We start from the raw sequence: 14,185 nt of genomic DNA, 5'->3' as shown, positions 1-14,185 counted from the left end.
GGGAGACTTGGAAATTCTAAAGATAGGCATCACGTGCTTGTGGGCTTTCAATGTAGAGTGACCAGCAAGCTATTGCAACTTTTGAAGTAGAGATGGCTATAAGTCGCCCTAACCATATAAATTAGAACTCTCTAAGTTGATTTGTAATGAGTCAATATTCATTCCCTAACAGTGAGAGACTCAGTTTGGGAACAAAGGAAATACATAAAGGTTACATCCCCTAATGGTAGACTAAGATTGCAAAAAAAAACAATTTCTATATAGTGGGTTTTCATTGTCCTGGATTCTCCTGATATAGGAATGAGTCCTTAACATTGGTTTCAAAGCTTAGGTCAATGCTTCTCTAAAGAAAATTATGCATCATTCTGTCAATGATGGAAAGTTTACAATGAATTAGAATGCTCATCAAAGTAAGAAAATCCTAAGGATGTCCTACAAAAGTATTCTAACTTCTAAATCAGAGCATCACACACTTACAAAGAAAAATGCATGCAAAGGGCCAGGAAACACAAGTAAATTGGGGGAAGGAGCTTGGAGACACTAAGGATAGACACTATGTGCACGTGGAGTTATGATGTAGTGAGTAGAGTCATCATGTACATTATAACCTACTACCAGCTATGTAGTGGCAATGACTGTAGTCCGTAACTGACACTGATATATTATGCGAATTTTTGTGATGGTGATGATTCCTTTCATAACGTTGTATCTTAATGGGCACATATGGTGTGATAATACACTATTCTCCCCTATAATGTGATGCACTATAGAATGGAATTCTCCAAGTGAGGGAACTTGTGCCTAATACAAAGAACCTAGTAGAAACTATAGAATAATACATGATTAATTGCTAAATTGAGGTTAGAAATAGTTGTTGTGATACATTGACTTCTTGGAGAAAGATTGGATATTCCTCTCCTATCCTTAAACTATATATTTCTCAAGCTAGCTACTAGTGATAGTCCAACACAAATAGGAAGCTGAAAATTTCACATTCACAAACCACACATTGTTATTGATGTATTGTTTTTAAGCATTTGGCCAATGCACTTTGGAAATACTTGGATGTAGGTGAATATAGTGTTCATCGCCAATGCTTATGGCACAAATATTAATGATACGGTGTAAGCCTCTACTTTTAAATAAGAATTATTCAGTTTACTAGCTTTACTTATAGTTCTCTATCAGGATTTGGTGCTAGACAACAATGAAATAAGAATCAAAGGATATGGGTATCCTCAGGGTTCACTATTAAGAATGAATGATTCGATTTGTTGGACTTCCTTACATCTTAAGGGATATATATATCAATTAAACCAATTCAATCTCTATAGATAATGAATATATCAAAATATGAAGACAAGAAAACCAATAAATGAGTATGGCCTCTAGTATTTTCCATGATTCATGGCATGTATGCCATCACAGGTTGTGAGTAGCCCACCTTATAGAGCCCTAAGGAGTTGAGATTCATTTTTTTAATCTTTAACTCCATCTTAATATGGATAGATACATGCACCATTCTTACTTCAACACATGATATTTAAAATCCTCACATCAACACAAGTCACTCTTCCACAAATAATTTAACTCGTTTTTCTATATTTGACAAATAACCCATCATGGCTAAAATGTGCAGAAAACCTTCCAGTCTAGATAGTACATATATATGCGACTCATTACTTATTAGAATATAAAAATGGAATATAGTTTGCATTTTCTATACATATAGTTCAATGCATAAATATACACAACATGTTTGGGACCTTCCATTAACATTGATCAACAACCCTATTTTAAATAGGTATGAATAATTGAGTAAGCTAACGTGAGAGGAAAACTTATCTCAATGAAAATAACCATTGAATTAGGGACGATGGTTCTCCTCCCAACCATAGACAACTGCAACCAGTTTCCTTATGCAATGGTCACCCCCGAGCCATATTCGAGGGCTGGAGATCAGGACCGCTCCCACAGTAAAATGATGCTTCCAGTTGGACTAGAAATCCCAAAAATGATGCCTAACAACTAGGGTTCCTCTGCGCTACCTCCAAGTGGGTACAAGAATCAATATTCACTTGAATCCCCAAGTGATGCCAACTTAACCTCTGGAATAACATCTCTCCTCATGCCATAAATCGACCTCTCCACTTAGTAAACTATCCATTCTTCAAACTCAACCTCCTGTTAGTTAGTGTCTAATCTAGCCGAAATCTTGTAAGCCAATCAAATTGATCCACCTAGTTCCTTGTTTCCATTTTTTTTTGTTAGCCTTGTAATCTCTTGCTTTCTAATCAGCTGAATGCCACATAGGTCCTAGCGCCTTACCTGCCATCTATCCCAAACAACATATCCTTCATAGCCCTGGAAATAGTGTCCCTTTGACTCAACCCATGTTTAGTTTTTTTAATTTACAATAAGAAGGAAAATGTAATTGGGGTTATTACAAAATCCCTATTAAAATTTTTTGCATCCAAAATGCCCCAACCTCTTTCCTCCATCATACGAGCTATTATTGACATATGAACTAGGTGAAATTTCCTCATCTTAATGTGAGAAACCCACAAAAATTTGGTGATGATGGCATCTATTTTATGTATGATCTCCATAGGTAGCATAAATAAATGCATCAGAGAATTCATCAGAGTCTTTGCGAAAGTACTTATACATGCATTGCGTACATCATTAACATTTATTAAAGAGAATCACGTAACATTCCATCAATATTCCATAAAACACATGACTCATCAACAACATATAGAATTAACAGAAATATGAAATAATTCTTCCGAAACTATCTTTATTGATCTTCAATGCAAGGTTATAGACTCAAAACTACCCTACGCACACAGCTGTAGGGGTCCACACACTCAGCTGCGGACTCTACCCAGGCCTCTGCACACTCAGCTGCAGAGTGTTTCTTCTCCTATCTTGCCCACTTCTTTTCGCTATCACTTTTTCATACTTCTTCCTCTTATTATTACCTTAGAATCTCTAAGACACACCTATTTATAACCTTTCTCATACAATGTCATGGTCTACGGACCATGGGTAAATCTCAAAACTGACTCAAACTTTACATAAAACAAGGGGCTAAGCCCCTTTGACAACTATTCATCTACGCGCTCCGCATCCACAAATCACAGAGACTTTACATTATTTACACAAACTGTACCAAAACTTGGGTTATCTTAACCCCAACACTGACCCAGGGGACCCTGTCCCAACAATACTTGTCGAATTCATATGTATTTTCCATACCATCATAAAGAACCTTCCTATCAAGCAACCATGATTTTCTTCATAATACATGACATGTGTCCATCTCCACCACATCAATTAATACTTGGTCACTAAAATTTCTAATATAAAACTCAACCAACATTGTTATGTCATAGTAGTTTGTTGACCCTTCTATAACCATGAAAATTGATATGGAATTGGATGAGGGATGCAATTTGATTTTAGCTTATTGATGACCTTTGTGGACACCACATTTTTTGTACTCCTGACCTATATGATAAAATTGTAGCATTTATTATAAACCTTGCGTTTAGTTTTAAAAACTCTTGCTCTATCCAAGTTCATTCTCAGTCTTCTTTTTAGGCTTGAGCAACACCCTTCTAAACATAAGGTTTTCACCCTCTTCATGTTGTAGTACTACAACATTTCCTCCCATAACTTAGGCCTCACCTACCTAAATGACATGAATCTCGACCTCATTCCTTCTTCTTAGCATATGCATGTTTGGAAGTTTAGATGCCTTGTGCCCTTCTACTCCACATCTATAGCAAGTAATGGCATACTTACCCTTGCCTCTTTCAAACCCTTTACATTTACCAACATGGTTTTCTTTCTTGGAAATTTGACTACTATACACTTCAAGTTCATTGGCTTTACTAGAATGTCCTCTTGCAACCTTCACTCTTCCTTTGCCTCTAAGATTATTTGCTCTGTAATTCCACTGCGACTTCTTATTCAATTTTTCCTCTACCTTTAAAGCAATTTGATATGCTTAATCCATGTTTTAGAAATAATGGGTACTTATCTCATCTGGAATATAGAACTTCATTCCATTCACATACTTTTCTACACTTTGATACTCCAACTCTTTTAAGTCGTAATTTTAGTGATAGTTTGAGGAATTCTTTTATATACTCTGAGACACAGGGCTCCTTTTGTTTCAAATATTTTGCTTGTTTGTATAAACTTTGTTGATAATAATTAGGAGAGAACTTATCCTTCTTATTACTCACCATTTTTTTCCAAGTTTTTGTCTTCTCCTATTACTTATCAACTATCTTTCTACACAACATGCCACTAGAGTGCAACATGCCCTTTCAACTTCATTACTGAAAAATAGACTCTATTGGGCTCTTGGATATTCTCATACTCATGGTATCACTTGAGTTCTCCTATATGAAAGTCTATGTTTTCATATTGTCATCGTATCAAAAAGCTTTCACCCTTGCATTAAGTATATCCTTCATAAATAAGATCAAATGATTAATTAAGTCACTTTCATCAACATTTTGTTAGTCCTCCATCTCATCCTTTAATTCTATGTCTAATATAGCTCCAACATCTCCAATTTGTTTATTCTCTAGTTTTTCAATTTACCTTCTCAATTCCTCCAATTCATTGTTCCTAACACCTTCTCAACCTAATTCTCATTGCAACAATACCCTTAAGAGTTTTCTTAAATCCTCAACTGAAATACCATTCACAAGCCTTTCTCTCAACATTACTTGCCAACACTTATATTTAAATAGACCTTTGTTTGGTACCTAGTCTCTACCAAAGTGCTATCTAAAATCTACCCAGAAACCTATTATATTAAAGATACAATACACCTTAAAACTTAAAAATCGATACAATACACCTTAAAAATCCTAATATAAGAATATTTTAACTTCTTGTCATCCAAATATTATTATCTTACCTAAAATAAACACATACATGCCGCATGTTATACCCATCTACCATAACAAACAATTAATCATGACCTCTACCGAACAAACAAATCTCTCACAACCTTCATGAAAATGCTCTCCCGGAACCCACCCAAAATTTTGATTACATAGTTTGATGGATTACCGACTCTTACATTGGTTGGCCAATACACATAAAGTCATGACTTTGCTATCATGGCCAAAGTTCCAAGCATTCTAAATTTTTCTTGTCTTATCAAATTGAAAACTTTTTGGTACTACAAAACATTAAATAACATTTAGCATTTAGCCTTATGTACGTCACTGTAGGCGCCCACCTACAGTCACTCCGTTAACCTGGACGGCTCTCAGAACTAATCACGGTCGATGGTTGTTGGTCTCTGTGGTGCGCATGTGGTGGAAATTGGAATCTATTGTTTTTGCTGAGGCGAATATTCCAGAGTGGACAACGCCTATTTCTTTTAATTAATTTTTGGATATGATAAAGACAACTCATAAGCAGCACCAGTGATGAAAACTAAATAATATAATAATTATTTTAAAAACCTTTCCAAATAAAGAGAGTCCAATATGCGTTTGAACTCTTTCTCCACTTTGTTAGTTCACCACGAGGGCCCCAAGGGATGGAAATTCCTGAGCACTCTTCCTTTTTCAGCATTGTGCAAAGAAGGTGGACTATTCCTTGTATTCAGACCTGTGGACACAATTTCCAAGAAATTTCCTGGCACTGGAAACTGGCACTGGAAGGTTGATTAATCCTTGTATTCAGACCTGTGGATATAATTTCGGAGTTGTCTATAATGCGATTTTTTGGAGATTCCGGTGACGGAATCCGGCGGAAGAAATTGAGGTTAAATCTTGATTTGTTGCAGTTAAAATGGTTTTTTAACTGCATATTTGGATTCAGCACCCTCGAAAACCCCTGGGACGCTTTCATTGTGCAGAAACTAGCTATCAAACTTGCGATTCCAATAAATTCCTGCCGGATTTCGACCGGAAAAACCCGCCAAAAAGACTTTCAAAAAATCGCGTTATAGACTATTTCTATAATTTCCATGAAATTTCCTTGGACTGGAAGGTTGATTAATCCTTGTATTCATACCTGTGGACACAATTTCCAAGAAATTTCCTGGCACTAGAAGATTGATTAATCCTTGTATTCAGACTTGTGGACACAATTTCCAAGAAATTTCCTGGCACTGGAAGGTTGATTAATCCTTGTATTCAGATCTGTGGACACAATTTCCAGGAAATTTCCTGGTGCTGGAAACCTCTGGACATATTTCCACAAAATTTCCTACCACTGGAAAACTCTGGACATAATTTCCAGGAAATTGACTTTGACAATGTCGGTCAATATACGGGGGCCCATAAATCCTTTAGATGTGGCCTTTACACTGCGCAGCGTTAGATGTACGAAATTTCAGGGGTGGAATATTTAATTATTGGCCTTGTCATTTCATGATCGTGTTAAGAAACTGTACAGAAATGATCTCACTTCCTGATTCACTGGGAAATCTAGCAAACCTCCAGAAAATAGATTTGAAAAATGCTTCCAGTTTGCAGATGCTTCCAAGTTCTTTTGGGAACCTTGCTGGACTGCAATACCTATTATTGAGAGGTTGCTCAAATTTGACCATCTCCAACGAAGCATTTGGAAATATATATTTTTTTTTTAACCACATGGTGAATCGGTAACTATCAAGTTTAATCCACGGGAGACCCAGGATCAAACCTCATTGCTGCCACTATAACACCAAGAGCATAACCAACCACCTGCAAGTCGGGTATGCTAAGATCCTATGATTTTAGCAAGAGCAGACCCAGCGGTCAGGGGGGGTCCGCTGGAAATATTAGCACCTTGAAAAAGTTAGATCTTAAAGGTTGTAGCAATGTGAGGAAATTGCCTCCCCAAGTGGCACATCAACGGTTCTTGGTACAGTTGGATGTGTCTGGAACGGTGAAATGCTTGCCCGATTCTTTTGGACCGTTGACTCAGTTGACATATTTGAGGATAGAGGATTGCCCGGGGTTGAAATGCTTGCCCGATTCCTTTGGACTGTTGACTCAGTTGACAATTTTGAGCATAAAGGATTGCCCGGGGTTGAAATGCTTGCCCGATTCCTTTGGACTGTTGACTCAGTTGACCATCTTGCACATATGTAGATGTGGGATAGAATACTTACCTCAGAAAATGATGAACAATCTCATAGTGTTACGCGTGAGTGAGTGTCCACTGTGCGAGCTTCCATTTAGAAGGGTTGAAGGAGAAGCAGAAACAGAGTTGAATACATTGGACAAATGCATGTTTCATGGAGCTATGTGCCCAAATATTCAAGGTTTTTGCCCTCACCTTGAAATTCTTTTCTTACGTAATTGTAAGGAATTAAGGAAAATTGGAAGTCTCTGTGGTCTGCGATACCTTAGAGTTCTCTGCTTTATTGGGTGTGAAAACATAGAGGAGATCTCAGGTGCTGAAGCCTTGATATCATTGGAGGAGTTGCGTGTTGATGGATGTGCAAAGATCGAGACAATAGAAGGGTTGGGGCAGCTTACAAAGCTTGAATATGTTAATTGCCCTGGGATACGGGATCTGCCAGGTGTGGAACATGGAAGGTGGAAGATGGGATGTTTTGTGATGTGGAAGGTGAGATACTGGTTTCCTAATGTTCGGTTTAAAATAAAATTTCCGAATTTGAGAAGTGTGTAAATTAAAGTAAAAAGTTTTATGAATTTGACAATCCTTTGCCGTAGATTTAGGGAGTTGTCTATAATGCGATTTTTTGGAGATTCTGGTGACGGAATCTGGTGGAAGAAATTGAGGTTAAATCTTGATTTGTTGCAGTTAAAATGGTTTTTTAACTGCATATTTGGATTCAGCACCCTGAAAAACCCTGGGACGCTTTGATTGTGCAGAAAATAGCTATCAAACTTGCCATTCCAATAAATTGCTGCCGGATTTTTACCGGAAAAACCTACCGAAAAGGCTTCCAAAAAGTCTCATTATAGACCACTGCTAGATTTAGTCGTTGATGGAGGAGGCTTTATAATCCCGAAAAATTCTGGTTTCCACGATTATTTATGGCTTTAGGATTGTTAATGAAACATATGTTCACTCAATTATTTAATTTAAAAAGAATATTATATTAACCAGAGTTAGTTTTATATATATAAAAGATTAGTATAAGTAAAATAATATAATAAAATAGGTGATATTAATTATTATTATTATTAAATATTAATAATTACTAATAAACAATAAAATATTGAGAAATTACTAATAAATATTAAAATAATTTGTATAAATAATCACAATAACATGTTAAAATGAAAAAGTTATAAATATTATTTAATATATATTATTAATATAGATGGTAACAATTAAACAATTTTATTGATGATATTTTAAATCCAAAATCATTTATATAACAACCATTTAATATGATGAGCAATGTATATTGTTGGTTGAATATATTCTCAACACATGAGCAGTAAGCCCTAGAGCAATGTTATTTTCATTCAAAGGATTATATTTATTATTAGATTTCATATTCATTTTTTTCATAAAATAATTCTATTATTTATGTTTAATGTTGTTTGATAACATAACCCTAGCTAGAAATAAAACCCTAATTTGCCTTACTATATCACAAAAAACTAGACTTACCAAATGGGAAAAATAAAAGGATATGTTCATACAAATATGCTCTTGCAGCAACCAAACTGAAATGTTTGTTGACCTTGACCTACTCATCATCCATCCCACCGAAAATACCCTAGCTAGATTGAGATGATCGGAATCCCTAGACACAATCATTAGAGAGTAAATTTAAAGTGTCTTCAAATAACTATCACCACAGGCAAGAAACTTTTAGTAGAAATTTAAGCTAAGATAGATATATAAGAAAATATCATAACTTACCACTTTTATTTAATTCATAAATCTTCATATGGATTAAATTTTCTTTTACATAGAATCCCGGGAAAGCAATAAAACTTGGGCCAAAGAGTACCACATAATGCATACATCTAAGCCCCATAAAAACTTCTCAACCTGACCCAAACAACTTTGATCTTGTGAGAAACTGAGAAATCTAACCAAAAAAGCTAACAAAAGTAAAGAAGAAATATTACCCTCACCTAGTTGCCATGTCATCTCTTTAATATATTTCTCCAATTTGTTCTTTACTTCCTTTAATGCCCTAGTTTCCCTAGTAGTTTGCAAGAAGAGAATCTCTTAGTTAAAAGAAAAAATTCATTACCTTGACCTACTGTAGAAGCATGTGAAAGGAAATTGTCCCAAAGCATGACATTGTGTGGATGAATCGAGATAAACATAACCTTAATACCAAAATCAATTGATAATGCAACTTGTCTCTTCTTATCAGATAACAAGACACTTATATATACAATAAAAAATAAATATGTTTATGATAATAATTGAAGCATTTGCTCAAAAATAGCAATATTTATGTTTGAAAATTCAAAATAGGATGAATCTTCACATACAATTTTTTAAAGGAGATAAGATAGAAAAGGATGTGATAAGAAGCTCAACATCTTAAGTTTTTTAAGCTCCTTTCTTGCAATCCTTGATCTCCAAACACACTGTAAATCAAGTGTTGCTTGCTTCTTCTTCTTATAAGATGCATGAGCTTTCTATGTACACCATTTAGCTTCAAAAAGACATTAATCTTTCAATTATCCAAATATTAAGTCTGAGTGATAAAAGGAAAACAATCTCTCTAACATTTTGTAATCTCATCATTCCTCCAACTCTATCCTTGCCACATAGAACCTATTTTCAAAGCTAACAAGAAACAAAACATAAATTAGAAAAGTCAAGCTTTTGTCTCCTTCATTCGAAATGCCATAGACAACTTTCTCCATATATTAATACAGCTCATATTGTGTTCTCAAGTAAAATGAATTGTATTTCAATTTTCAAAATAATAGCCATCAATTAACAATTTTTTGCATCTAATTACTACAGGAGAATGACATACCTGGATAATAATTTCACCTTTACTTTATTGTCAAAATGAATATTCATTACGAGAAGTCATTGCTCAAAATCATGTATGGACAATAATAACCGACAATCGATGTTTAAAATGGGTTCTCCTAGCTTGATGCCCACATAATTTCTTTTTGTATTTATATTGCAGCAACCTCCCTCTTCATGTCTTCATAAAGCTTAAGTGCAAGCTTGCCGACAAATTTAATGGATGAGAAACAAATGAACTTATATTGATTCATGCAAAATTGATAATTGAAGATAGATAAAAATATAATAAACAATAGACAAAGATATTGGCAAAAAGGAACAAGCAACCCATTTCAAACCATAGAAGCTCAAAGATCAAAGGTTTTGAAATAGGCAAGAACAAAATACCTCTCCATAAATCTTGGAAATGAATTACATCATTGTGTACGAAAAAAATTCTCTCTTAGCTAGATGTGTGTGAACTTGGCACTAGATGAGTCTCACTGCCTGTCCCAATATTTCAATTCTTTAAGCATCTAACTCACCCATCTGTCTAGCTCTTAGGAAAACCTTGTACAAACTTGATAACCTTGTCACACAATTTTTTCATCATAGTTGCAGCCAATTAAAAAGGTATAACAACAAAGGGTGAAGCCTAAAATGTTTATCATTTTTCAAACACAACATCGAACTTTATGAGAAGGAACTTTGTTAACTTGGAAGCACATGGCATGCAAAAATCTACCCCTCCAAACTTCCAGGGAAAGAATGCCAAAACAATTTAGGAATTCATCAAATGCTCGTTTAGTGGTATATCCATCACAACTAATCCAAATTGTCTCTAGGACACCCTAGAATATGAAAATGCAGAGTTTATAGACAAGAAGATGTTGGTCATATATCTTCCTTTAATGTATACTATGTATTTGAGCTTAAGCTAAAGCAAAAAGTGCCAAAATTTACTTGCACCACAACGTAGTTGTTGTAAGGCATTGAAATTCTTAAAAACCCCTGTTCTGAGGACACTATTTGGTTTTACACATTTGATATAGTGAGGTTCCATTGTGTAATTCAAGTTTTCCAAAGTGTTTGTAATTGTTGTAGGAAAACCCATAACCACAATTAAAACGTATGTGATTGCAAACAAAATTCTAACAAAGGGATACAAAATGTTAATTTTAGCAAAGGACTATATTTTATAAAATACATCTCTATGGCCTTTGCAAGTTGAAAGATCGTAACCTATAAAATGCATGACAAATACATAGATCTAACAAGCATGCAAGGGAACCTGTGAACAAAACCAAAATCAAACAAAAATTCATAATAGGAACTTTTGTTTCTTGTGGTTTCCCTCCAAGTCTTGTCTCGAGAATCCTCAGTTGGACAACCCTTTCACAAAAACTCAAGAAAAAGATTTTTGGCCTCCTCAACTCTCCCTTCATTGCCAAACCCCTCTATTAATACATCATATGTCACAACATCAGCCTTTTTACCTCTTTCCACCATAGCTTGGACGAGCTTTTGAGCTTCGTCCAATTTCTCCTTTTTGCATAAAACCCAAAACCATTTATTATAAGCAATAAAATTTGGTTTAAAGCCAACTTCAATCATTCTGCCAAAGATATTCAAGGCTTCTTCTAGTTTCCCAATTTTGAATAATTCTCTATAATTTGTATGAGGAGAAGAGTTGGGGAAAATCTTACATTCTTCAAGTAACTGCTCAATCTACTTTTTAGTTTTTTCACTCCCAATAAAAATAGCCTTAAAAGGAAGTTAGTTGTGTAGATCATGGAATAAAATAGAATGATGAAATGCCCACATGGGTCGTGTTGTCACCTAAGATGTACACCTAAGAACAGGAAAAAATTTCAACCCCACAAGCTATATTCTGTAAGGCACAACACTCAGATAAGGGGTTTTCATCTATTCCCAACTCTCTTTGTTTAAGCTCTCTCCTAAGCAAGCTAAGGGGGGTGGTCCCTAAGGATGACTATTAAAGGAAAGCTTGTTGAAGAAACAAATTCTAGGAGATACAAGGTAAGGAAATTACCATCAATATAACTTGAATTAAGGATTAATTAGCAAGTATTATGATTAATGAGCAATGCAAATATCAAAATATAGTTTCAATTAAGTCAATGTGGCATTCAATAAGATAAAATGTAAGAGACCAGTGCCTTATAAACGATGCTCAAATAGAGATACAATACTTGCAAAATAAGAAATTGAAACTTCAAGTTACATGATACGCAATGTTGCAAGACTAGGTTAGTACAAGATGATAGCACAATATTGGAATATGAGCAACATGATAGAACTTGCAAGATGCTAAAAAGGATAGAACAATATCAAAGGACAATGAGCAAGTAACATAATGAAATAAGTAAAATGAGATGCTCACAAATAAAAAAATGCAATATGAAGCAATGTTAGATGAATGAATGCAAGATTAAACTATGTGCAATTCAAATGATCTTGGTTGATTTTAATTTATATGCCTAATCTATGGTGAAGTTTCCCCTCAATTTCTCAAAATTTAGTAAGGATTGATGTAAACTAAAAGAAGGATAGGCCAAGGAGGTGCTTATTCCATCATTAATGATGTCCACCTAGCCTCCTTGAGAACCCACATGCCTTTGTTGTTGGAAATAATACTGAGAGGGGGGGGGGGGTGAATAAGTATTATCAAGTCAAATATTTCCTTTTCCAATTCCAGATGATATACGCTACTTCTCTTAATAAAAACTGTGTATATACGCAACTATAGATAAAGAAACCCACGTATACAAAGCAGACTTATAATTTGATTTATCTTTCAGATGTTAGTTATTAATCTGTGATTCAGAAGCAAATAACCAGTAACCAGAAACAGTAAAGCAGAGCAGAAAGACAATCGCACACAAGAACACAATATATAAGGTGGAAACCCAATGTGGGTGAAAACCACCTGCTGCAATTCGTCTCTATCTTTTCTTTAATTAGAAACTTCTTTTTACAAATGTATTGGTGCAGTCCTTTTACCAGTATGCAGGCTGCAACCTGCAGAGAGCTACAACTCTCTCTCGTTTTCCAGCTTCTCCTGGAAGGGAGCTACAACCCCCTTAGCTCTTGCATTAGCCAAGATACTAGTACGTAGGTGCTGGCCTACAGAAGGCTACAACCTTCTCTTTCTTTCACGGACCACGTTTCATAAATTTTCAGACTGGATCCACAAATAACATCAATCAACCATCAAGAATTTCTGCATCAACCAATCACCTTTTCACCAAAACTAAATCAACATAAACACCTCTCTTACGACTGTACCCATATCACAGTAACAGTACCACACACCAAAACTGAACCCAAAACGCTGCAGCAATAAACAGAAGCAGCAAAAACACAACTCAAAATGTATACGCTACTTTAATGGCCTGAAACCTACGTGCATACGCTTCTGCATATGGAACAACCTGCGTATACACTGTTTTCCTTCACTGAACCTGCGTATATACGCGCCTTAGCTGAACTGAACCTGCGTATAGATCTACAAACATAATTCACTCTTTCAAGTATTCAGGTACTGATTAACCCAGATTATCAGATTTATAGATCACGCATGTGCCAGATATAACAGATCAAAATCATGCAAAGATATTATCATTCAAGCCAAGAGATTACGACCCATCAATAGAACTTATCCTTCTTTTCGCTAAGGTTCCTCCTTCATTCAGATCCAGATCTGCTCCACAATGCTAATCACCAATATTTCAGATCTCGTACATTATCAGATATTCCATAATAATTCAGATGATCCTTGTCACATGATCTCCTTCCTCTTTTATAGTTTTAGTCCTTCCACAATACCACGGTCCAAAACCATAATAAACCAATACCAAGGGCCCAAAACCTGGGGTCAACACTTCTGACGAGATACCTTGGTCCAAAACCATAGGTTCAAATTCCAAGGACTAACAACCATGGACCAAAAATAAGTTTCCCACCATGTACGCGCTTTTCTGTGCATAAAAGTGCGTGTATATGCATACGCGACTTCTGAACGTATAACTCGCGTGTATACGCGTCTTCGGAAGGTGAACCTGCGTATACAGGATTTCCTTCATTCTGAGCGCCTGAACTGAGGTCTGACACCAAAGTGAGTTGCCATCAAGGACAACACTTGTACCATAGGGCCACACCTGTGCCAAAATGCCAACAATCTCCCCCTTTGGACTTGATGGCAACCCCACGATCCTCAAAGTCA

The 14,185-nt window shown here is 35.5% G+C and overlaps 1 pseudogene; it reads left to right on the top strand.

Annotated features, from left to right (window-relative positions):
• LOC149255670 (homeobox-leucine zipper protein HDG1-like) overlaps positions 1 to 14,185 on the top strand; it is a 63,269-nt pseudogene that overhangs the window by 18,096 nt on the left and 30,988 nt on the right.

The sequence above is a fragment of the Pinus tabuliformis genome, chromosome 7, assembly GCF_031772625.1.
Source record: "Pinus tabuliformis cultivar Carrire ecotype Pingquan chromosome 7, CPIR1, whole genome shotgun sequence".
In the NCBI taxonomy this organism is placed as follows: Eukaryota; Viridiplantae; Streptophyta; class Pinopsida; order Pinales; family Pinaceae; genus Pinus; species Pinus tabuliformis.
The sequence above is the reverse complement of the archived record's forward strand: the minus strand, read 5'-3'. Positions and strand labels throughout refer to the sequence as shown.